This window comes from Lepisosteus oculatus, chromosome 14 (genome assembly GCF_040954835.1).
Source record: "Lepisosteus oculatus isolate fLepOcu1 chromosome 14, fLepOcu1.hap2, whole genome shotgun sequence".
Lineage (NCBI taxonomy): Eukaryota > Metazoa > Chordata > Actinopteri > Semionotiformes > Lepisosteidae > Lepisosteus > Lepisosteus oculatus.
In genome coordinates this window covers 20,413,828-20,436,987 of record NC_090709.1, presented here as the reverse complement: position 1 = coordinate 20,436,987, position 23,160 = coordinate 20,413,828, and the positions used below count along the sequence as shown (strand labels likewise).

At 42.1% G+C, this 23,160-nt stretch overlaps 1 non-coding gene across 1 annotated transcript; it reads right to left on the bottom strand.

The window, feature by feature from the left end:
- Window positions 1-19,003: 19,003 nt before the first annotated feature.
- Window positions 19,004-19,077, bottom strand: trnan-guu (transfer RNA asparagine (anticodon GUU)). Its single transcript has one exon. It is a non-coding gene; the product is annotated as a tRNA-Asn (tRNA).
- Between the last annotated feature and the right edge of the window lie 4,083 nt (window positions 19,078-23,160).

Below are 23,160 nucleotides of genomic sequence, written 5' to 3'. Positions count from 1 at the left end.
GAAATTAATGTACATTTTCCCCTAAAATCAACCAATTTAAAATCAAATGCATCCCTCCTCATCTGCAGTTGGAGAGAAAAATGTCAGAATAAATACAGGTTTTAGAAGTCAGGAGCATTGATAGTCCTATTTTAAAATTATGCTAAAATGCTCAATATATTAAAAAAGTTCTATAAAATGCAAAAATAATTAGAACATATTAAAACAAGGTAAAAAGAAATGATACACAGTTATAAAGATCAAGAATTATCTTTTTGAAGTTACAATCCACTTACAATATGCCAAAAATGGCAAGAATATGTAAAACAGGTGTATACAATTTTTTAAAAATAAAACAAGTTAAAAATAAATACTAAATACTTTTAAAATTCAGGAATGTGATTGGTCAGATGCTTACGATGAGTGTTGTTGGTGTTTCGTGTGATTTAGCGAAATTAAAAAATATTCAATTTTAAAACGGCAAGAGCTCGTATGAAAAAAATAGTTCGTAAGTATCTTTGTTGTAACAGCAGCGCCAGAACTAGTGTATTCATATACATCAGAAAAGTACCTGAACTTGACTGGTTTATATTCAGTTATGTGCATTGGGAACAAAAGGGAGACTTACATGGATGTTATTAGGTTTTAGGAATCACAAAATGTATTTTTACACGTTTATGCCTACGAGCAGAAATAACTTCCTGCTTTCAGCGCTTTTATTGTTTCCGCTTGTAACCTCGAACAGAGAAACCCAGTACTGACTCACAGAAACGCCCCGGAGTTTCTGTGTTCCTGGGATTTAAGAGGGATGTATTAAGACAGTAAAGGGAGTTTGTTTTTTTCCCGCTGTAGAAGGCGGTGTGACGAGTCTGGAGGGAGGAGACGCGCATTCCCCACGGGGAGCGCAGAGCAATGAGTTTCACCTGCAGCTCGCCGAGTCCTGTCCTATATAACCGCTGAGCCCGGACACACAGAGTCTCCAGCCAGTGTTGGAGATGCACTATATCAATAGTTTTTTTTGTGGGTTTTTTTTAATGCAGAAGCTAGGATTCTTTTGCTTTTATAATAATAATAATTATTATAATTATAATTAGTGGATTATTGGAGTTAGTGGTTACTATGCTAAACTGGCGCGAATGGCGCTTCTATTTCTTCTGTCTGCTCAAACACTGCTGAAACATTGAGTGTGAGGGGTAACAGGTGGAGTTTAAAGCCAAATAAAGGGCTGTATTGGATGAAAGTAGTAGATTGCGTGAGTGACGAGTAACGAGCTCGATCAGACCCAAACTCCATACGTGCGGTAAAGAGAAGAGTACAGATGCAGCCATTCAAAATGGGTGGGGTATTCCGCGGCATACCCCGGTGGGCGTGTCGCGGTGTCACGCAGTATCACGCGGTTAATCACGTCATTTGATGCCATGCCGGAAACTATCCGCGTCACCTTGTAAAACCGCCGGGGGGAGCTTAACCTCTCATGTACAGCATTTGACCTTTTAATTTTGAACTGTGTATTACAGTATGTTAATCATCAGTCATTAAAATGTTGGTATATTTTATGAAAGCAAGATTGCTCAGTTGGACAAAAATACACAACCTACCTTTATCAGAAATATTTATGCATCAAAGCCTTTACCAAAGATATTACTAATAGTATTAATAATGAATGACTTTGGACAAGCTGTATACTCAAAGTATAACTACTTTAGCACATTTGTACAAGCACTTGGAATCTGTCCAAGCCATACTTTGTCAGGCATTTTCTTTTACTTCAACGGGCATAAAAACTCCCTTGCTTTTAACAGGGCGTTTCATAATTTCTAACTACGAAAATGATTTAAAATGCGACTCCTATCATTCAACTAGAGCTCAAAATATCACAAGGATCCTCAAGAGCACAGCAAAGACTGTATTAAAAGATACTTGTATGTATCAACGCTTTCTTTTCCGTATACCAGATTTTATGGAATCACTTCAGAAGGGTGTCAGCCAGTCAGATTCCAGGAATCGGTACTTTTAAAGGAAAAATACACACCGGTATTCCATTTCTCCCTAACGATTTTAAGCATCCAAGTATTTAACTAGCATGTGAAATAGCATGTTAAAAAGTGGTAGTTTTAAGCTTTTCTGCTAATATAATATGGAATCGCATATCTAAAAAAATTGAATAACGATATGATTATATTCGTATACTGCGACAGGGCTGTGTAGGGCTGTTTCGCCTCTCTCTTCATGTGACTTCCCTTGTAGCCTACTGGTCTACGTGCCCCATTACCAACTCACAGGTTGTGTGTTCAAATCCAGCTGGTGCTGGACTTTTCTTTTAACAAACATTTCTTCGAAAAAATAGAATAGCGATAGTATGGACAATCAATTGACTTTTTTATTTCAAAATATCAGAACATATATCGATTCTAAGTCATTTTTGATAACAATGAATAGTCACCTTCTTGCCTTCTGACAACGGTCCCCGCTTCTGCTTTCTGCTTCTATTGTGTGTGTGTAATAGAGTAAATTTTTATAGAGAAATGGAGGCTGGACAGTATGCGTTACAATATAAACATTTATATTGATTTAAATCGTGTTTTGATTTAAATCGCAAATGCGTGTTTAATTATGTGTTTTTTAATAATCAGGCTAATGCAACATAAATTGATACAGTATCTTTGTCTTCTAAGTATCTTAATAAACTTTCAGCATAGCTTTCTACCCATTTAGATTTATATCTCATGGGATTTTGGGATCAAACATGGAAGGATTAGATTGTAAATGTTTTTATTTTTCAAATACGTTTTAGAAAAGTGTAATCTATACCTGCCCAGACTGTACGCCTTCCTAAACCTCGCCTTTCACTCCTGTCCTGCTCTTCCCCACGCACCCCAGCTGGGCGCTCTTCAGCCTCTCCCTGGGGCGAATGTATATTTTGATATTTACACCCGGCGCGGCACCGAGGGAGCGTCTGCATTTATAACTTAGTTTTTAAAATTAGTCAAGCAATATGAAGCATCTCCTTTTACTTTTAAGTCCCTTAAATACATTGAGCACAGCTTTCTCACCACTTAAGATTGCTTTTTGACACCATCCTTACACAAAGCAGAAACTTTCCGATGACATACAGTACAAGTGGAAAGATTACAGATTTTAATCGTCTTTAATTTTGTTACATTATACGTTTTAGGAACGTTTCATCTAAACAAACACCACAAAACTATTCTTGATTGTATTTCTGAATGTTATGTTACATCTACAGTAGTTCACTGCTTTAAATACATCGAATTAAGAAAGTTAGGTGTAGCACTTTAGATCTTTTTTTCTGAACCAGGGGAAATCTGATTATGTTTCTCTATAACAATAATAAAAAACTTTATTTTACATATCACCTTTAAAAGTGGCATCTCAAAGCAATACAATAGATCGAAAAACAGTTAAAAGGGACCAAAGTAAATACCAGACAAACGCAAACGCGTTTTTAATAAAATGCTTTCATTCATTCAGCAGAGAGTGAGAGGGACATCCAGCAGAGAGAGACACACACCAATTTCCATTGACAAAATTGTTTTTTTTCAATTCCTCTTGTCTAACAGGAATGTTCTGTTTGTGGTTAGACTAGAGGAAAAGAGCGCCTCCTTCTACGAAGCATTTCGTTGATCCAATCACGAATTCTTTTCCAGTCGCACGCAGTAAGGGTTGTAAAGCGCTGATTCTTATGGAATGTGTTCCGCCGGGGATTCAAAAAAATATATATTTTTTTTTAATTGCGTATCTAAGGAAAATTGCAGTATAACTTTGTTCATGCACATTATACAGTATCTCATTTTGTATTTCGATAAAAAAAAATCGTTTGCCCAGCCACTATTGTTGTTATTGTTTTTATCCTCTAAAGCGCTTTGAGGAGCACAGCTTTCTCACCACTTTCTCACCTTCTCACCACACCATCCTTACACAAAGCAGAAACTGATTGTATTTTCCGATGACATACAAGTGCAAAGATTACAGATTTTAATCGTCTTTTTTCTGAACCAGGGAAAACCTGATCGTGTTTCTCTATAACAATAATAAAAAAACTTTATTTTACATATCACCTTTAAAAGTGGCATCTCAAAGCAATAAAGTAGATGGAAAAACAGTTAAAAGGGACCAAAGTAAATACCAGACAAACGCAAATGCGTTTTTAATAAAATGCTTTTATTCATTCAGCAGAGAGTGAGAGGGACATCCAGCAGAGAGAGACACACACACACCGGTTTTCATTGACAAAAAGTAATTGTTTTTTTACATGTTTTGTTTGTGGACAGACTGTCCACAAATGTGAGACTCTTTCTCAGACTTGCATTACTGAATGTCCCCCGCCCCGGTCAACAATCCTAGGAAGAACACGAAACAGCCTGTTATAAAATTGTTACAATTTTGTTCGGTCAGTTCTTCCTCACAGAATTTATAGATCGCATCGATCAGTTCCTGCTTTGTGACGGGCTTAGCAGTTTTCCGAACGTAGTCTTTCAACGAATGCCAAACCATCTCTATCGGATTTAGATCTGGTGATTCGGCTGGAGTTTTCACCCAGTTCACTCCTTCTGCTATAAGCCTCGCCCTTGCTGCTGTGTGTTTCGGATCGTTGTCTTGAAAGAGACGGTGCCTTGATCCAAACTGCTCCTTGATATATGGGGCGGCATGGTGTGTGACCACGACTTCCTCGAAGAATACACGGTCCATAATTCCTTCGAAAATAAGAAGTGGTCCCGGGCCTCTTCTAGATATACCCCCCCAGACGTGAACCTTCAGTGGATGTTTGGGCTTTGGCTTGTCCACATATCTCCCCTTTTTGCAAAATGCCATTGTTGAAAACTGTTCCAGAGCCACTGTTTCGTCGGTGAAAAGGACATCCTGAAATGCCTTCCCCTGTTCAATCCATTGGAGCGCTTGCTTGAGTCTTTGTTTTTTAGCCTTATCATGGGGCATGTGTTGGTTTTTCTGTATCTCCATCCAAGCCTCCTGCGTACTCTTTTTATCGATGTCGGGCTAATGGTCGCACCGAGGTCAGCCCATAGCCGTCTTTGGACTTGCATCGCCGGTAGCTCATCATTTTCATCAGTCAGTTTGTCGATAGCTCGCACAATAGGACTTGGAAAAAAAAGAGATCAACAGTTAGTTTTAAGAAATAATGTGCGTAGTTGTATTTACATGCAAGAAAGGTATTTTTAGAAATTTATTTACCTTTGAATCGTCCTCGGTTTAGATTCTCTTTGCCTCCTCTCCCCTTTATAATGCCGTCTCACTTTGCTTTCAGAAACGAAGATGTCCATCGAAGCCAACTGCTGTACAATGTCCCGTGTTGACTTCCCGTTTCTTTTCATCTTCATTATTTGGTGTGAGAGAGTCTTCGTGATTTTGGTCATTGTGCGTCTCCTTACCAAAGCGATACAGTGGTGCAGCTTGAATTCTGTACCTATATACTGTATGGTATGGTACAGATAAAACTTACACCATACCGATGAGCTAATGCCAGGGAAAGACACTCCTATTTTATTTAAAACACAATACGCCAGGAAATGTGTCTGATGCATTAGCAAGTTAAAACAATTGGGTCGAAAACCTGGGCGTCACACCATTTCCTTTTTCTGATCACTCGCTTTCTGGATACACGTCTCACCTGTCCTGTTCTTTGTTTTCCTGGTTTGCTGATTAAGCCTGCTGCGGTCCACTCCTACCCTCACACCTAAAGAATACTATTTTAAATTTCTTGGCGCAGTTCATTAACCATTGTATGTGCTGTCCGTGCCCAAAATGCAATTTAAAAAAAGTCAAAAACCGCGCTCAAAATGCAATTTAGAGCTCTCTGGCAAGAGGAGACACCCAAATCAATGTAACATGCCACAGTTTGTGCATGAACAGGGTTATACTGCCTATTCCCTTTGATACCCGATTAAAAAAAAAAAAAGTTTTCAATCCCCGGCGGAACCAGGCATCCATATGTATCAAGTAACAGGTTTATTCCATGATGAAAAAAAGAAGAAAGAAAACACATTCCATAAGAATTGACTGAGCTCCGCTCTGTACCACGCAATGATCCCCCCGCAGTCTCTGCCCTGGGTTATTTGGGTTTTTAGACAGAGGGTAAAAAACTCTCTCTCTGGCTTGACCTCCCCCTCCATGGGTATTGTCTGTTTTGTTAACAAGGCTCGCCAGCTAATGTGACCCGAAACCTGTCTTTCTAGCTTTTAAAGTCGTGCGATGTGTAAACCACAATTCAACTAGAGAAAAAAGACCTGACTGACAAGATTTAAGATGTGGCTGTCAATGTTGGATTAAAAAAAACACATTGCCCGACGTTTGTTGCATTGCTTGAAAAATAATTTTATTTCGAGAGACTGGATAAGTAATTCGAGTGTTTTTTTTTTAACTTCCTGGAAAACAACTAATAATTTAACTATATGTGCAATCGTTTTATGATATGTCGCTGTTGTGAATCTCTGTGGACATGTGCTGGCTGGACAGGAGGCTCTACTGTACATAGAGAGGGGCGGGAGGAGGGGACAAGCCAAAACATACTCTTAGAGTTGGATTAATAGGGAATATAATACAAAAATATAGTACTAAAAAAAGTACTACCACTTTTAAAGGTGATATGTAAAATAAAGTTTTTTTTTATTGTTATAGCGAAACATGATCAGATTTTCCCTGGTTCAGAAAAGATCTAAAGTGCTACACATAACTTTCTTAATTCAATGTATTTAAAGCAGTGAACTACTGTAGATGTAACATAACATTCAGAAATACAATCGAGAATAGTTTTGTGGTGTTTGTTTAGATGAAACGTTCCTAAAATGTATAACGTAACAAAATTAAAGACGATTAAAATCTGTAATCTTTCCACTTGTACTGTATGTCATCGGAAAGTTTCTGCTTTGTGTAAGGATGGTATCAAAAAGCAATCTTAAGTGGCGAGAAAGCTGTGCTCAATGTATTTAAGGGACTTAAAAGTAAAAGGAGATGCTTCATATTGCTTGACTAATTTTAAAAACTAAGTTATAAATGCAGATGCTCCCTCGGTGCTGCGCCGGGTGTAAATATCAAAATATACATTCGCCCCAGGCAGAGGCTGAAGAGCGCCCAGCTGGGGTGCGTGGGGAAGAGCAGGACAGGAGTGAAAGGCGAGGTTTAGGAAGGCGTACAGTCTGGGCAGGTATAGATTACACTTTTCTAAAACGTATTTGAAAAATAAAAACATTTACAATCTAATCCTTCCAAGTTTGATCCCAAAATCCCAAGAGATATAAATCTAAACGGGTAGAAAGCTATGCTGAAAGTTTATTAAGATACTTAGAAGACAAAGATACTGTATCAATTTATGTTGCATTAGCCTGATTATTAAAAAACACATAATTAAACACGCGTTTGCGATTTAATTCAAAACACGATTTAAATCAATATAAATGTTTATATTGTAACGCATACTGTCCAGCCTCCATTTCTCTATAAAAATTTACTCTATTACACACACACAATAGAAGCAGGAAGCGGAAGCGGGGACTGTTGTCAGAAGGCAAGAAGGTGACTATTCATTGTTATCAAAAATGACTCAGAATCGATATATGTTCTGATATTTTGAAATATAAAAGTCAATTGATTGTCCATAATATCACTATTCTATTTTTTCGAAGAACTGTTTGTTAGAAGAAATGTCCAGCCCCAGTTGGATTTGAACACACAACCCGTGAGTTGGTAGTCGAGCACGTAGACCAGTAGGCTACAAGGGAAGTTCCGGAAGAGGGAGACGAAACAGTCCTACACAGCCCTGTCGCAGTACACAAATATAATCATATCGCTATTAAATTCTGTAGATACGCGATTCCATATTATATTCCCTATTAATCAAATTCTAAAAGTATGCTTGTTGACTCCGGTATCTCTTTAGTTAGACTTCGATGCTTAAAATGTTTAGGGAGAAATGGAATACTGGTGTGTATTTTTTACTTTAAAGTTCCAAGACCAGCCATATACTGTATGTTTATATTCCAAAATTAATATCGTTTATGGCCTTCACACACGTTACAGTATGCTCCTATTCTTTTTATGCTCTGCTACTAAGATTTCCCTTCAGTGGTAAAATTAAATATCTACAACGGGCACAGAAAAGACGTTTACTGTACTGTAAGTCTTTCTACGACAGACCAACGGACCACGAGTGCCCCTGTCGGTCAACCAATCACATACCGCGGTACCCCGCATCATCATGGCTACGGCGTCGCGCATCGTGATGCAATTACTTCCGGTACGTGTCTGTACCGCGCACTTTGAATGGCTGCATCTGTACCTCCTTGTGATGCATCAAGAATACACAAAACTACGGAAGCCCGTTTCCGCCAGGAAGTGGAAAAAAACCGCGCTATAGTATCTCATATTTGCGATTTCGAAATTAACCCCATTTAATTCTGTCCTTTTGTTATTGTAATGGATTCAGGTTCTAGGGCTTGTGCACTTGCCGCTCCCGCCTTAGTTCGTGCCTCACTGTATAGGCTCGAACCCAGGTCTTGCCAACTAAGTTACGGCAGCGTGGGGAGTCTGGTGAGGGCCACAACTTCCCGGGGTGTGAGTGCCAGCCGCGGCCGGGTGTCAGACTGGTTGTCTGGCCAGCTGACTTATACGCTACACAAGCCAGCACGTGTGAGCTTTAAGAGAAACAGGACGCTGGTACCTGAAATGGACTGGCAGTGGCAGGCTGACTTGGTGAACATGAGAGACTACAATGAGTTCAACGATGGTTTCTGTTACATCTTATCACGTATAGACATGTTGTCTAAATATGCCTGGGCCGTGCCACTGAAAACTCTGGAGGTGTCGTGACAAGTGATTTCCGAAATATATTTCAAGAGGGTCATACTCCTAAAATGCTACAAACTGATGACAGAAAAGAATTTCTTTACAGGACCTTCCAAAATTTTCTCAAATGTGAGAATATTGAACAATTCATTATGGCCAGTGATGTGAAGGTTAGTGTAATAGAGAGGTTTAACAGAATTTTTTCCACAGCATGTTTCATTTCATGTATGAGCTGATCGATGTTGCAGTAGTACCCTCTAGGTAAGGTACATGTTCATCAGCGATGAGACTATATGGACAGAAAATCTTCATCTTGATCAAACGTGTTTAGTGTATGCGGATAGTGCAGCTCGAACAGACCCACTTCACAGTTCCTGTCCAGGTCAATTGCCTTTGCTAGATGCTCTGTAAAGTACGTGCTGGTGTTCTTTGGAAACATCTTTGAGGATGAATTACTGGGCAGCGTAACATAGACATTGGGGTTCATTTTTCAGCACCTCTATTTCTCTGACCTCAGAAGCCTTTACCCAACTATTGAATTTATCGCTCTATCTGCGCTACTTTACCAAAAGCTGTTTGTTTTTACCACACCCCTTAAATCTTTTGGATGCGACAGACATTCTCAGCAGTGGGGTTTATCTTCTGTAGCTCTTCTGTGTAGAAGGAGCCCTTAATGTCATCGCCTGCGTAGTCCTGCAGTTTGTAATAGGGTTTCAGAGCTGGCAACCGCTCTTTGACAATGAAAATTTCATCTGTGAAGGACTGTTCATACCCCTTCTCAAACACTCCCTTTATTTTGGACACCCGCACATGATCACCCACATTAAATGAAAACTTTGACTGTTTTCGCTTAAAGTGTTCGCCATAGACAGTTCTCCACATCTCAAGGGAGTTGTCAGTCGTAACAGAAGCAGGGGTTCGTTTAATAGTCGTGTGGTAACTATGATTATAAAAGTAAATAAGATCAGACAGATCGGCAATATATAGAAGTGTTTTTGTGTGTCAGGTACCTCCACAATTTTGTTTTAATAGTTCTGTTAAACCTCTCTATCACACTACTGCTCGGTGGGGGAAGGCGGGACATCCGCCCTATAACAACACACCATTGGTTGAAAAGGGGGCGGGACATGGGGTTTTAAAGTTTTGACAGACGCTGCACACCACAGTGGGGCAGACTTGAGTTTTTCAAGTAGCTCTCGGTTACCAGCGTTGGCTAGCAAGGTACCTGGTACATTGATTGTGAACATATCCCAACCCCTGTGAACACATCCCAACCTTTTAGCTTCTTACCGGCAGCAACTGATTGCTGTTGTGTGAGAGCTCTGACAAGATCAATCATGTGAGAGCCCTCAACGGGTGCCCCCTTGTACACAAATTTTCCTTTTTAATTCCAGGCTATTAATGGTTTATTGTATGCCATAGTCTTTAACAATATCTCGGCATTTCTCTTGAACCACTGAGATGCGCTGCCTAAAATATACCCAAAGTCAGCGCTGGTCGATGACGGCTGTTGTGGTGATGCGTGTGATAGATCGGCGGGTGCATTTTCGGGTAGTACAACAGTTAAAGTCCCCTCTTCAGAAACCTCCTGGTGTACTAATGTCAAATACTGTTGTAACACCTGACTATATAATCTCACTTTTTCATATTCAGGCAGATGCGAGTTCTGAAAAATGTCTCTCATTTCATCATCCAACCTGCGGGTTGTTATTTTTCTCAAATCTGTTTCATTGCCGGACCGGTCTCACAGTTTATCGAGCTGTTTCTGAGGTACAAGGTACATTTTTTTTTCAGTGTGGTCCATTATCAGTGTTGTAGAAGCTCCGTAATCAATGGTACTGCAATACTCAACAGTGTCCCAATAAAACTGCCGGACTGGTTCACCAAGTCTCTTTCTTTTAAGAGAAAGACCCTTTTGACTCAAAGCCTTTAAAAGCTTACGCTTTCTCTTCAGGGTCCCAAACTGCTTAGCAGGCTTAGCTATTGCCTGTACAAGATCATCTGAAGCCCCACAGAGAATAGCTTTCCGGTGACTGGGGCTGGCATGGTTGCGAGATCACCGACTTTTAGATTCTTTAAATACATAAGCCACGGGTACATCTGGGGGGAAAAGACCTGTTCACAAGCGATAGTCATCTGGGTTGTCGGCATTTAAATCCCCCAACAAGTAACCGAAAGGTTTTTTAGAAGCGTCATCAAACGCTTCCATAAAAAATTTGGCTTTACCGGGGTACATCTGCCGGGACAGGGTTGTAATCTGTAGTTTATTTCTAGGGTTTTTAAACAGCACCATGTACTTTGTATTTAACGATATGGTTCTACTTTTCCGGCCTTGACAAAACACATTTTGGACGATATACATGATGCTGAGGTTTCGGTGGTGTACGTATTTGGTGAAAGGTTTTTCTATCTCATTATTTTCACACGCAGACTCCATCAAATCATCAACTATAATCAAATTTACTCTTTCCAGTGGCAGTAGCTGGTCGTCGGAAAATGACGTCGGTAGTCCTTCTATAAACTGAATGTATGAAAATTTCACAAGCAACTCAGCGTATAGAGGCTGCCAGCAGCTGTAACACCAGACTATGTTTTCGGGTTTACGAGTCATAACAGTATCACCGTTCTCCAAGAGCTGTTTTATAAAATAACTTTTACCGCAATTTGAGGGTCCGGACAAAATGCATGAAAAAGGGTGTTTTAACCTGACATCCATCGTGTCAATATCCGTAGGGCAACATGTCAAATTTTCTTGCAGCACCCGCTTGTCGTACACCACCTTCTGGGTTTTCTTTAAGGTCCGGGTCTCACTGCGCCAATCCTTTTTAACACGCACGATCATCGGCAGTTGAATAGAAATGTTTCAATCTCCGGCACTCTGCATAAGGGTTAACGCCATAGTCAAAAACCAAGTCCCGCAGACTCTCAAAGTTAACTTTTTCACAATTATTACGCTCAATGTGAACAGGCTTTCCCACCAGACAGCTTGTACCCATACGACTTGGGCCCTGTTGATACAAACTTGATGTGTTGTCCAGCATTGATTTCGCTGGTCAGCTCATGATATGGCATAAAAAAAGTACCTGAACAATTCATCGGGGTTTCTCACAATGGTGGTCTGTGGTAAATTGTCTCTTTGTCCATACTTCCCCCCACAAACTGTTCAAGGCAAACTGTTGCTGGGGTCCAGCCGGACACCATCTTTTTCATAATATTCGCTGATATATCTGTGTTGTTTCGTGACATCTGTACACCACTCTGGAAACCCCAAAGCTTCCTGTTTCCCTTTCAGATGCAGTTTGAAATGCCAAATTTCATAAATTTTACGCATTCTATACCCCAGATCTAAGGCCATCTGCAATTCAGGGGTGCACCAGGCACCAGTCAAGGCGCAATCTTCATCACTGTGCTCACAGGGAGTGGTCTGTTTTACGACACAGTGAAAAACAGTTTTTTGTCAATTTTCGTTGGAAGAACTGGAAAGTACAAATGTCTGGGTGGGTAAACTTTCACCTTCGCTAAACCGAAATACCTTTTTAAATCTCCAAAGTTGTTATATAGTATTCGGGGGTGCCCCAGTGGGTATTTTTTAGTTTTGTTCACAAACGGATACAGACTGGTGAAATCATAGTAATGAATTTTTTCACCGGGCTGCGCTGTGTAATGCAAACAAATAGCATTTGTTCTCCCCCCAAAAAGCGACTCGCGCGGTTGCAGAGGCTCTGGTAACTGCGCAGCTGTTAGAAATTTACCCAAGTCTCCATTTTCAACAAGCATGTCTCTGAACTCGTGCTCCCACAAAACACACACATTAAAACCTCTCGTTTTGAGAAAATTAATTTTAACCATCGTCTTTCTGTACAACCAACCAAAAGTAGTGTTTGTTAGCGGATTAAAATCGTTTTCACACAATAACAACCGTGAAAAAAGCAACCGTTAAACTCAAAGGCTGTTGGTACTCCGTCAATTACAGCATAACCATCCAGAAAATATGGGTCAACCTTGAACTCACCGGCCGTGGTTAACGCGTGTTGGATTTTAACGTGTGCTGGGTGTAGAAAATCGTTTTTGCTGGCGGTGGTAATTGTCATGGGGTAGCAACGCAATCTTCTCTTCCTGTAAAAACATAAGTCTGAACATGGCCATGCAGACACTAGCGATGGTCACAAACTGAAAGGGATCGATGCACACAACGCAGACGGCCCCTAACTCAGTCACGCGTGTCTGTCTGGTCATATTCATGACCTCGTCCCGAAACCTGATACAGCCTTCTCTTAGAATTGGCACATCCAACTGGCAGTAACGTTTCAACTCTCTCTGTAAGTTAAACACACTTCTCCGACATTCTTCATACCAAACCAAAAACTCTGCTTTCTCGCTCGGCAGCATGTAGTTAACGCCGTAAAGTTCAGGCGGAGGCATCGGTCCGACATAATTTTGGTTTTCTGCAGTGTTCATCAAGTGTGGAAAATGACCCTTACACCCGGGGAACCCCATGGCGGCCGGCAGTTTGCTTAATTTCATAGGCAGAAAGTTTAAAGAATCGATAAATCGGATGTTCAGAGCTTTTACGGTCATACACATTATCTTACCACCCTGATTAATTAGTTCAACGTCCATCTTTTCAGCTAACAACTGCCTGATCACTAGGTAATTGTCATATCCCTTGCCATTGTGCGATATGAACGTATGGTTTTTGAAACGCCTATCGATAAATTTACACACAAAATCCTTTAGACAAGTTTCACCATAAAATTCCCAGCTGCGTTTATTGTCAATATGAAGGGCGTGGACGTAATTTGGTATATGGGTCCCCGTTTCCTGCATGCATTCAAAGTCGAAAAAAATGTACTTGTTTGAAATTTTGGGGTTGTCCAAAGGCGGTATGTAGCACAAATGTGTGTCTGGGGTGTCGATCACGTTGTTACAACGCGAGCACAGTTTCTCTTTACATTTGTGACTTGCGAGGTTATAAACCCCACATTTCTCACAAAAGACCCTGCGCTCACACTTACTCACACCCGTCGCCGCATTCCACAAGTGTCTCGCCAACCCCTGAGAGCTACGACAAAAGACCTTACAGGCCGGGCAATTCTGAATTTCGGCATCAATTTTGCAACACTGGGGATCTAAACAGGTTTTACAAGCTTTAACACAGGCGTGTGTGTTCTTGTGGCTATACGCCGCATGGCAGTTAGTCCAAAAATACGCCGCCCCCACAAAAGCTTTAATATTTAAAACCCCATAAAATGCTCTTCATGCAGTAGAACAAAAAGTATTTTAGAAATTTGGTGGTGTGGGTCCCGTTGTAAAATATTTCCAATCACCCTGGTCGTGGTACAAAATTTTAATGACCACCTTGAAATGTTTTTCAAAAGCGGTAATGTCTGACAAACTAATTTTCCGATTCTCTGGAAAACCCAACTCTTTGTGCATTCGTTTAGCGCCCTGTAACATTTCCCCATCGGTACAACCCTCATTCAACAAACCGTACACACACCCGGCGAAACACAGATTACCGCCCGTGTATTGTAAGTCGATAAGGTGCGCTTTTTTCTGAGCAATTACCCGGCTGTACAGAACGGATTTAAATCTTCGGCGGGCACCCCCCTGCATATTCCTAACTATCGTCACCACTAAGCGGTGGCTGTCATTGGTGAGAACCTCTGTGTGGCTCTGTAAGAGGTCCGAGATGTGGCTTAAAAAATCGGCAGCATTTAATTCTCCGGGGTGTCTCCTGCGTGAGAACAAGGGCTTGTTAAAACCACCCGCAGTCAAACGCAGCTGTACAAAATCATTCGCCCCGATGTTTGGAGAAAGTTCATCCAGTATTCTCTGGACTGCACCATGCACAGCGTCTATAGCCTGTACATACGAGGTTATTCTGTCGAGATTAACAAAACGAAATTCTTCATGGTGCTCTGTTGCTCTAAAATTATTATAAGACCTGTTATAACTACGTATACGCTCCAGGAAAACTAAGGGGTCTCTATTCGCCCCTGCACCGCCACCAACCTGATTCAGATCGTTCAGTACAACCGGTTCTCGGTTACCGACATCCTGTTCTGCTACAACAACCTCGGGCCTTAAGTTATTTTCTACCACGGCATTCTCATTGGGTGGTTCGGGCGGCCCTTGGGAAATCTGATACCTCTCTCTGAATCTTTGACGACGCAACAAACATGCTTTTGCCAGTTTAATTCTTTTATTTATGTACAAACGCTTGCTGTTGGCAAGCGCTCGGTCTTTTAAACACTTTTTAGACCGCATGTTTAGTCATTTATCACCGGGGTTTTGCACCAATGAAGCATGAAATATCATCATCATGGTCTGAAATCCTGAGCTTAGAGCGGCATCTTCTGTAGAAATTATATCTAAGAGGTTAGCGGTGAAAACCTGGATCTGTTTTGGAAACAAGGTCTGTACACCGGCTAAAACCGCTCTTAGATGCTCTAAAGCTCGTTTTTTGGCCACCTCATTACTGATCGCCGTTGATAGTGACTGTGTAATACCGCGCACTGAATCTAGCACATCACCCAACACCAAGTCTTTAGGCGCGTTATGATTTCTCTCCGCAGGCTTGACATGTCTGGCTTTGGTCAGGGTCTAAACAGCCGTCTCCGATGCACTCACCACCTTAGGGTCCGACGTTTCCGCCACATTTGTTTCGCCGCTCGTCGATACAGCGGCTGTGTGAAAAAATAGAAGACTTTTTATTACCACGCCAATGCTCCACATCTCAAAATCAGAAAACTACACGGTGTTAAAAATAAAAGTCTTTTCAACACAACAATCAATGAAATCTAAACTGTCAAAATCAGAAAACTACGATAACTATGATAAAAACGCCACACATGTGGCGCATCCTTACACACAGGGCTGCAGGTGAATGGAACAAGTTACACGGACATGTTGTTACACCGGTTTCCTTTACGGCTGTGGTGGCGCTACTGGGTCAAGTGGCGTGGTTAACGGCCTATAGACCCGCGCACAGACCAGTCGCTTTTAACTTTAAAAGCTAAGCAGTTTTAAAATAAGGTTTTTTAACACTCCCAAACAGAAAAAACACTGGGGGTTCTACAGTGTGTATTCCAAAATACAGCGTCTTTTGCACAGAACCTGTGGTAACACCATCCCGCTGATTACGCAGGCAAATTTTTTTGCCCTGCTAGATCAGATCGCCCAGTGTGGTTCGCATGGCTTTAGACACGGGGAGCGGAAGGGGTTTATGAATGCTTTTTCAGATTCCGCAAAGTTTCTCAGCAATGTTGGGGTGGTGGTTACGTGTACCGAACTAATTTTCCGCACCAACGTTTAATTGTTGAATGCAAACAGGAGCCAGTAACGCGTGTGTGCTGCGTTGTTTCAGTGTTTGAAAACCCCCACTTGAAATAAAGCGGTTCACATTTCACATACTTGCAAACTGGAGTCTGTAACTTGTGTAAAAAGTGCTGCTGCGCTGTTTCTGTGTTTGAAAACCCCCTGTTGAAATAAAGCGGTTCACATTTCACATGGTGTTTGTCTTGCGAATTCTTTCCGTGTGACTTTACGCAGTCAGTGTGTGTGTGTGCTTGCACCCCTGCTGCTTTTGAGACTCAGCTTGTGCAGCGTATAAGCAGCCTGGCCGGACAACCACTCGGCCACCCGGCCGCGGCTAGCGCCGCTCACACCCCGGGATCTCGCGGCCCGCACCAGACTCCCCGCGCCGCCGTAACTACCCGATTTCCTAGGGTTATAATAGAGCGCACTCAACCCCACGGCAGACATGGTCCCCTCACAAACCAATACACACTTTCACACACCTAAAGCGAGGGATGCACTGCCTTGGGGCTTTGGGACCCTGAGGCTCCGGACCGACCGGCCGGGGGGGAGGCGGGAGTTCCAAAAACGACATACCATTGGCTCCTGAGGGGGTGGGACATGCACAAATAACAACACGCCATTGGCTGGCAAGGGGGCGGGACAGCCAACCACCGCAGACGACCATTGGCTGGAAAAGGGGGCGTGGTACCTGTCAAAAGTTTGACGAAAGGTGTCGCTTTATACTACTAACAGGTCTGTTTTGAGTCTCATGATGATTCTCTTCTGGATCTGAAAAAAAACAAGCAAATTTGTTTCCGATGTATTTTTCAATTTGATCAGATTTTTTCAGGTGAATGCAGTCGATACATTCAAGTTTTTATATTATGACAGGACCTACACTTAGGGCTCAGTACTGATAACACTGCTGATATTGATAGAGTCGAAATAAGTGATGTATTGGCAGCTTTATCTGAGGCGAGAAGTCCTAGAACACCTACAAAAATGTTAGGATTCAGAGGAAGAAATATTTTTCTACCTCACCCAATCCTATTGCATTAACGAGGCTGAAGTTGGCTGCTTATTCGCCAGCTTAAGTGCTGCTGCTGTGATGTTATGCCGCCTTTTGCCTGTAGATGGCTCTCTATAGTCATTTTTAAAAATACTAATCCGAGTTGATTACTGCACATATCCCCAGTAAAGGGGAATATGTAAGTAATGATTATCCAAATTGCATTTTTGTATGAAACACATTTCAGAAAATCGAAAACCAATTTTCAAAACTCACAATAACACAAACTGGCATGTTAGACAACAAGTAAATAAAACAAAGGCAAAACGTGAAGTCTCAAAATCTTGCATTTTGCAAGAAATGTTATTATAGCAGTTTACAATGGGACATTTAGAACATGGCATATGAGAATATATGGTTAACGGAGGATGAGCAAAGGGTGATGACACTTTCTGCTTATTGCTATGACCCTCCCTCCTGATTATAAAATTGTCTCACAATTCTGCCACTGAGGTGTGAGACACAATGTAACAGACTCTCAAAATCCTGAACTTCAGGAAATGTTGCTGTACCATTTTTAAAATATGACTGTCTGAATATGGCATGAGAGAATTCATAGGGAAAAGCTAATTGCTCTTTCTGTTGTATTGCGATGGCCCCTGTTTAGAAAAAAACATCTCAGAATTCTGACACAAAGGTGTGAGACACAATGTAACAAATTATAAAAATCATGAAGTATAAGAAAATTTACTGTACCATTTTTTTAATATGACCCTCTGAACATGCCATGTGAGGATTTATAGTCAACAAAATAGCACCCCTTCTGCTGAATTACTTTTTCCCTCCTTCCTCGTTACCAAAACATCTTAGTATTCTGACACATACTAAGTAATTACAAAACTTCTCTGTTGCATTTCTGCGTTGTGACATTCTGAACATGGCATGTTAAAGTATATAGAAAACCTAGATCAGAACAGGTTAAATGTAATTCATAGTGATTTATATTTTTTTAATTCTTTCTAAATGAAAAAATGTTTTAATAATAATGGAAAAAATACCCACAGTGGACATTCATAGTTGCGATTATAGGAATGTTATATATCAGGTGAGTAGCTGTGTCAGCATGCGTAGGCTGCAAAGGAAAAAGTAAAGGATTATTCCATGCTGAAAAGAGAAGAAAGGAAACATAACATGTTGGCCGTGGAGCCTTCTTCAGGTGTGAGAAAGACAGGTCAGTAAGCAAAGATAATTTTCTTTATCTTTGCTTACTGCAGTTTATCTTTGATGACAACATCAAAGTTGTTAGGAAGTTTTACAGCTAACAGCTCCACATCAACTTCCTTTTATAACTAACCTCATCAGATCCCTCAACTCCCAACTCTTCCAATTTCTCACTTCAGAGAAGGATAAAAAACTCAATCATCCTCTACAGAGAAAAACCATCAACACCCCTACCACCTCCACCAATCCTAACCTCGTTTTTACTATACCCTCTGACCTTTCCCTTTCACCCTTTTGCATCCTCAGCTCACATATTTTAAAATTACAATAGACTGTATAGTATTTGTTTAAAATTAAGGTAAATATGTCAAAATATCAAAATCCAACTGCACAGTGCTATCTTAACAATGCTTGTCAAGTCTCAAACAAACCTGCATAGTATTTTTAAAATATTTCAGCAGAGGATTCAACTGGAGTATAAATGAAGATTCGACGATAATTTGTTTTGGGTGAATATGGTTTTCTGGGGAGTTGCAATGTTGGGCATTATTGGACATTTCTCGGTGACCCTGACACGTGTTACACACTCGCATTTCCTGCAAATATTAAAATGGTTATGGTTTCGCTGAAAAATCCAATCGACTAAAGACAACGTTTACATCGCAAAAGAAAACCCGTCCCTGGGTGGACTCGAACCACCAACCTTTCGGTTAACAGCCGAACGCGCTAACCGATTGCGCCACAGAGACTGACTGGTGTGTTCTTTTCTCGAATCAGAGGTTTTCGGTTAAAAAAAAATCTCTTACCGTTTATTTTGCCAGATGGTAATATTTCTTCTGCACTGTTAACCAATATTTGAATTTCATTTTTCGCAAGCTGTGTGAATTTCATCAAAAACAAGTTTTCCAGAAAGGAAATGAACACATGCATTTAACGAAATCAAGCCCTTTGTGATTGCCCGAAATGATACGTTCTGTACTACAAGATAGGAAGAAAGACACGGCCGGGATTTGAATCTCGGTTCTTTTGTTTAATAGAGAAGCGCTTTAACCAACTAGGCTACGGTGACAGGACACCCATCACCTTTTACAGCCGCTTGGACACACCGCTCTGAGACATCTGCGTTCAGTAAGCGTTTAACCAGCGCTCAGAGCAAATTGCCTCTTTTACATAGCAGCCCCGACACTGAGAAACGAAGAGAACTGGCTTTTATCTGGCATTTCCATGTCCAATGCGTTTGACATCTCCCAAGGGCGACAGAGTTCTTTTGCCACACTATTTCTTCTTCTTTTTTATTTCTGTACGCTTTGATAAAAAACGAGAAATCATGCAAGGGAAAAATGTCTTTTTTTTCATAGAGAAAACGTGCACCAGGAAATGTTGTGTTGAGAAGAAATGATTTAACATTTAACATGACCTAATTTATCGGAGCAATTGCTCAACCAGCAAGGTCTGGAGAGGTTGGAGAGTCTGGTGGATGTGATAATTATACGGTGTTGTGGAAGAAAACAGTCTTTCTTTGAATTCTCAGTCAATCGGAATTTCAGTGCGAAACATAAACCCCTTGTCTGATTTAAAGAGATTATATTTTAAAACTCATAAAAAATCAGAAAACACATGTTTCTCACTTTGAAATTTTAGACGGAGCGGTGCATTACTAGTAGCGACGCTGAGCACCCTATGGGGGAATTCAGGTCATGTGAAATGCCAGAGGTTTAATAAACAACGCGTCTGGTTTCGGATCATAAGATTGTAGGTTCGACTTCTACCTGGCTCGTGTAAATTGTATTCAAGCTCCTCAGTAATAGACGTATATTATGTAATGAACCGCACCTGAAAGCAAACGTTGGGTCTGTTTCCAGCATGAAATAGCAAATCGTTACAAAAAGCACCTGCTAATGTTTTTTCTTTTTCAAATTACATTTTCAGGCTTCAGACACTTTTTAATAAAACAAAAGTGTCCGGAAACTCATTAACTTTCAGGTTTGCTTGAACCTGTATTAAAAAAAGTTATCTGAAACTTCAGGAATTCCATTATCTGATGTAGCTGTCTCTAAAGTTGGACGTGATGTTAAGCAGATGTGAACTGTGCCTTTTCTCTTAAAAAAAAAAGTTCTTTTTTTCCCCTTCACTCCAATGCTGGAGACTGTAAGCCTGTGTGAGCTCCACACTGCGTGTCCTGTACTGCTCTATTTTGTTTAGATTATCTATGTGGTGTACAGATACAACTCAACTGCATGGTGTGAATTCTGTGTTCAGGACCAGCAGAACCTGAAAAAGTAACAGCTGACCTCGACATGATTTGAACACACAGCCTCCTGATCTGGCGTCAGACACGCTACCATTGGGCCATGAAGTCACAGCAGTCTGTGCCTTTGAATTCCCCAAAGGAGACAAATGAGCTTCACAAAGAAAAATCTGTGAAGAGCGCAGCTCTTCCGAAGAGAGTCTTTTCTTCCTAGACCACATTTTATTCTTCCTGCGCAGCTCTTGTGTAGGTGTTGTTCTCAATTACAGATCCAGGAACACTGATTGTTTTTTCTATTTTTTTAAATTAAGTACCCCATGGTGCAACGGTAGCACGTCTGACTCTAAATCCCCAAGTTCATTTTCAAAGTATATCGGAGTCAACTGATACTGATCAGGTTCTGCTGCTACTGAACCCACAGTCTTCACCTTAAAGTTCAATTCCCCAAGCCTTTTGACCTTATATGTCCATCCCTTCTCGTCAAAACTCGTATTTTCACAGGGTACCCTTCAGAAATCGCTGTATAGAATGAAAAAACTCCAGTAGATCTCGGCCGCTGTTGGTGATTTTCCTTTTAAAATAAATGAATCTCTGGAAATTTTACGGAGTGTATCACTTTCACTGAGACCTAGAAGTGTTAAGCTGTACATGCGTCTTTGTGGCTCAGTTGTTAACCAAAAGGGTGGTGGTTTGAGCCCTTCCAGGGACGCTATGAGCCTTTTAACGTACACACCCTCCTCACTTCATTTCTCCACGGCCGGTCTTGTATCGCTAACAAATACAGAGCCCGTAGGAGGCAGTAAGCTCGCATATTTTTTTTCTTATAAAATATACTTTATTCCGAAAAAAACACATCTCAAAAAGAAAACATCTCACACATCATCACTTCACATAATTAAAACAACGGCGGAACGGCGGTGATTGTCCGTTATCAATCTTTGCAAGGGTGGGCGGATTTGCGCTATTATGAGAGTCCCTCCAAACCCTACCGTTTGCTGTAAACCATTAATCCCTGTACAGGGTCCATAGGCCTTTCCAGTGCTCCTTTGCCGTGGGGAAACCCCATTTAGCAATGTCGCGCTTCATCCTTCTCCTGAGGTCCGCCAGGATCCTCTCCTCCAGCTCTCTCGCTCCCCACTCGATGTTGTGCCGGATGAGATTGTTCCTCGCGTCCCACAGGCCTTTTTTTGTGAGGGACAGCAGCAGCCATATCAGGAACTGTGTCCCTCTGTCCAGTCCGGTAGGTGCCAGCCCCAGCAGAATGTACTGGTAACTGAGCACCGCACCCGTCCCCAGGAGTTGCATGGTGTTGTCCATTCTGCCCCACACCGCCTTGGCGAAGGGGCAGCTCCAGAACACGTGCTCCTGAGTCTCCTCGACGAAACACGTGTCCCGGGGGCAATGCGGGTTCCTGGTAAGCAAGTGTCTGTAGAGGACCTCTCTGGTAGCCAGTCTCTTGTGTACGGCCATCCAGTTGAGGTCCTTCAGTTCGTTGTCCAGTTCTTTAGGCTGTGTCCTTTCCCAGACTTGTCTGGGAACTTGCAGCCTTTCATCGGCGACCAGATGCCCCCTCACCTCTTTGTACAGAGCTCTGTGGTTGGTGCAGAGCTCTGGCTGTCTCGTGGCCTCGTACCTCCTGCTCCACTTGACAGCGTAGGTGTAGAACTTTGGTCGCCTCTCTGCCTTGGGCCCAGTGTTTGACCACTGGACCAAGTGCCTCATCGGGATGGAGAGCCACAGCCTGACAAAGTACTGGTACTTGTGGCCGGTGGGCTCTCGCAGCGTCCGACAGAGGTTGCAGTAAAAGATGCAGTCGAGTTTCAGGGGGAAATGTGGGACATCTCGACCCCCTTCCTCGACCGGCTGACACATCCGGTTTCTCGTGATGTACTCGTACCTCCCGCCCCAGACGAAGTCGAAGATCATCCCTTGCAGCGCTCGTCTGAGTCTAGCCGGCAGCGGGTACACCACCGCCAGGTAAACCAAAGCCGGCAGGACGTCTGGTTTCAACACCATCACTTTCCCTGTGTAGGACAGCGACCGTGTTTTCCACAGACCCAGCTTGGCGTTCACCCTGGCGATCCTCTCGGTCCAGTTGTTGGTCTCGTTGTCCCGGCTCTGGAAGGAAACCCCCAGTATTCTGAGGGGCTCCGTGCAGAGCTCGAGACCCTCCGGCGCCGTCGTCCTGTGCTTCCAGGGCCCGAAGAACTTCAGTTTGCTCTTTCAGCGGTAGAGCTTCGACACCGAGGCTATGGAGTATTCCGAGTTTCCCCCGGCGGAAGATCTCCTGCACCACTTCCACCAGATCTGCCGCCAGGGTGTCCCAGAAGCAGGTGTAGAATTCCTTGGGGAGTCCGTCCGGCCCCGGCACCTTGCCATTCTCCATGGACAAGCACGCCGCCTTCAGCTCCTCGGCCGTTATCGGACCCTCCAAGTCCTCCCTCACCTCCTCCGGTACTCGTGCCTTCAGCCCCTCCAGAAAAGCATCGCCTGCCTCCACCTCCGTCTGCTTTTCTGAAAAGAGCTCCGTGTAGAAAGCGGTGGCCGCTTCTACTTTGTCGCTCTCGTCCAGCACTTCCTCTCC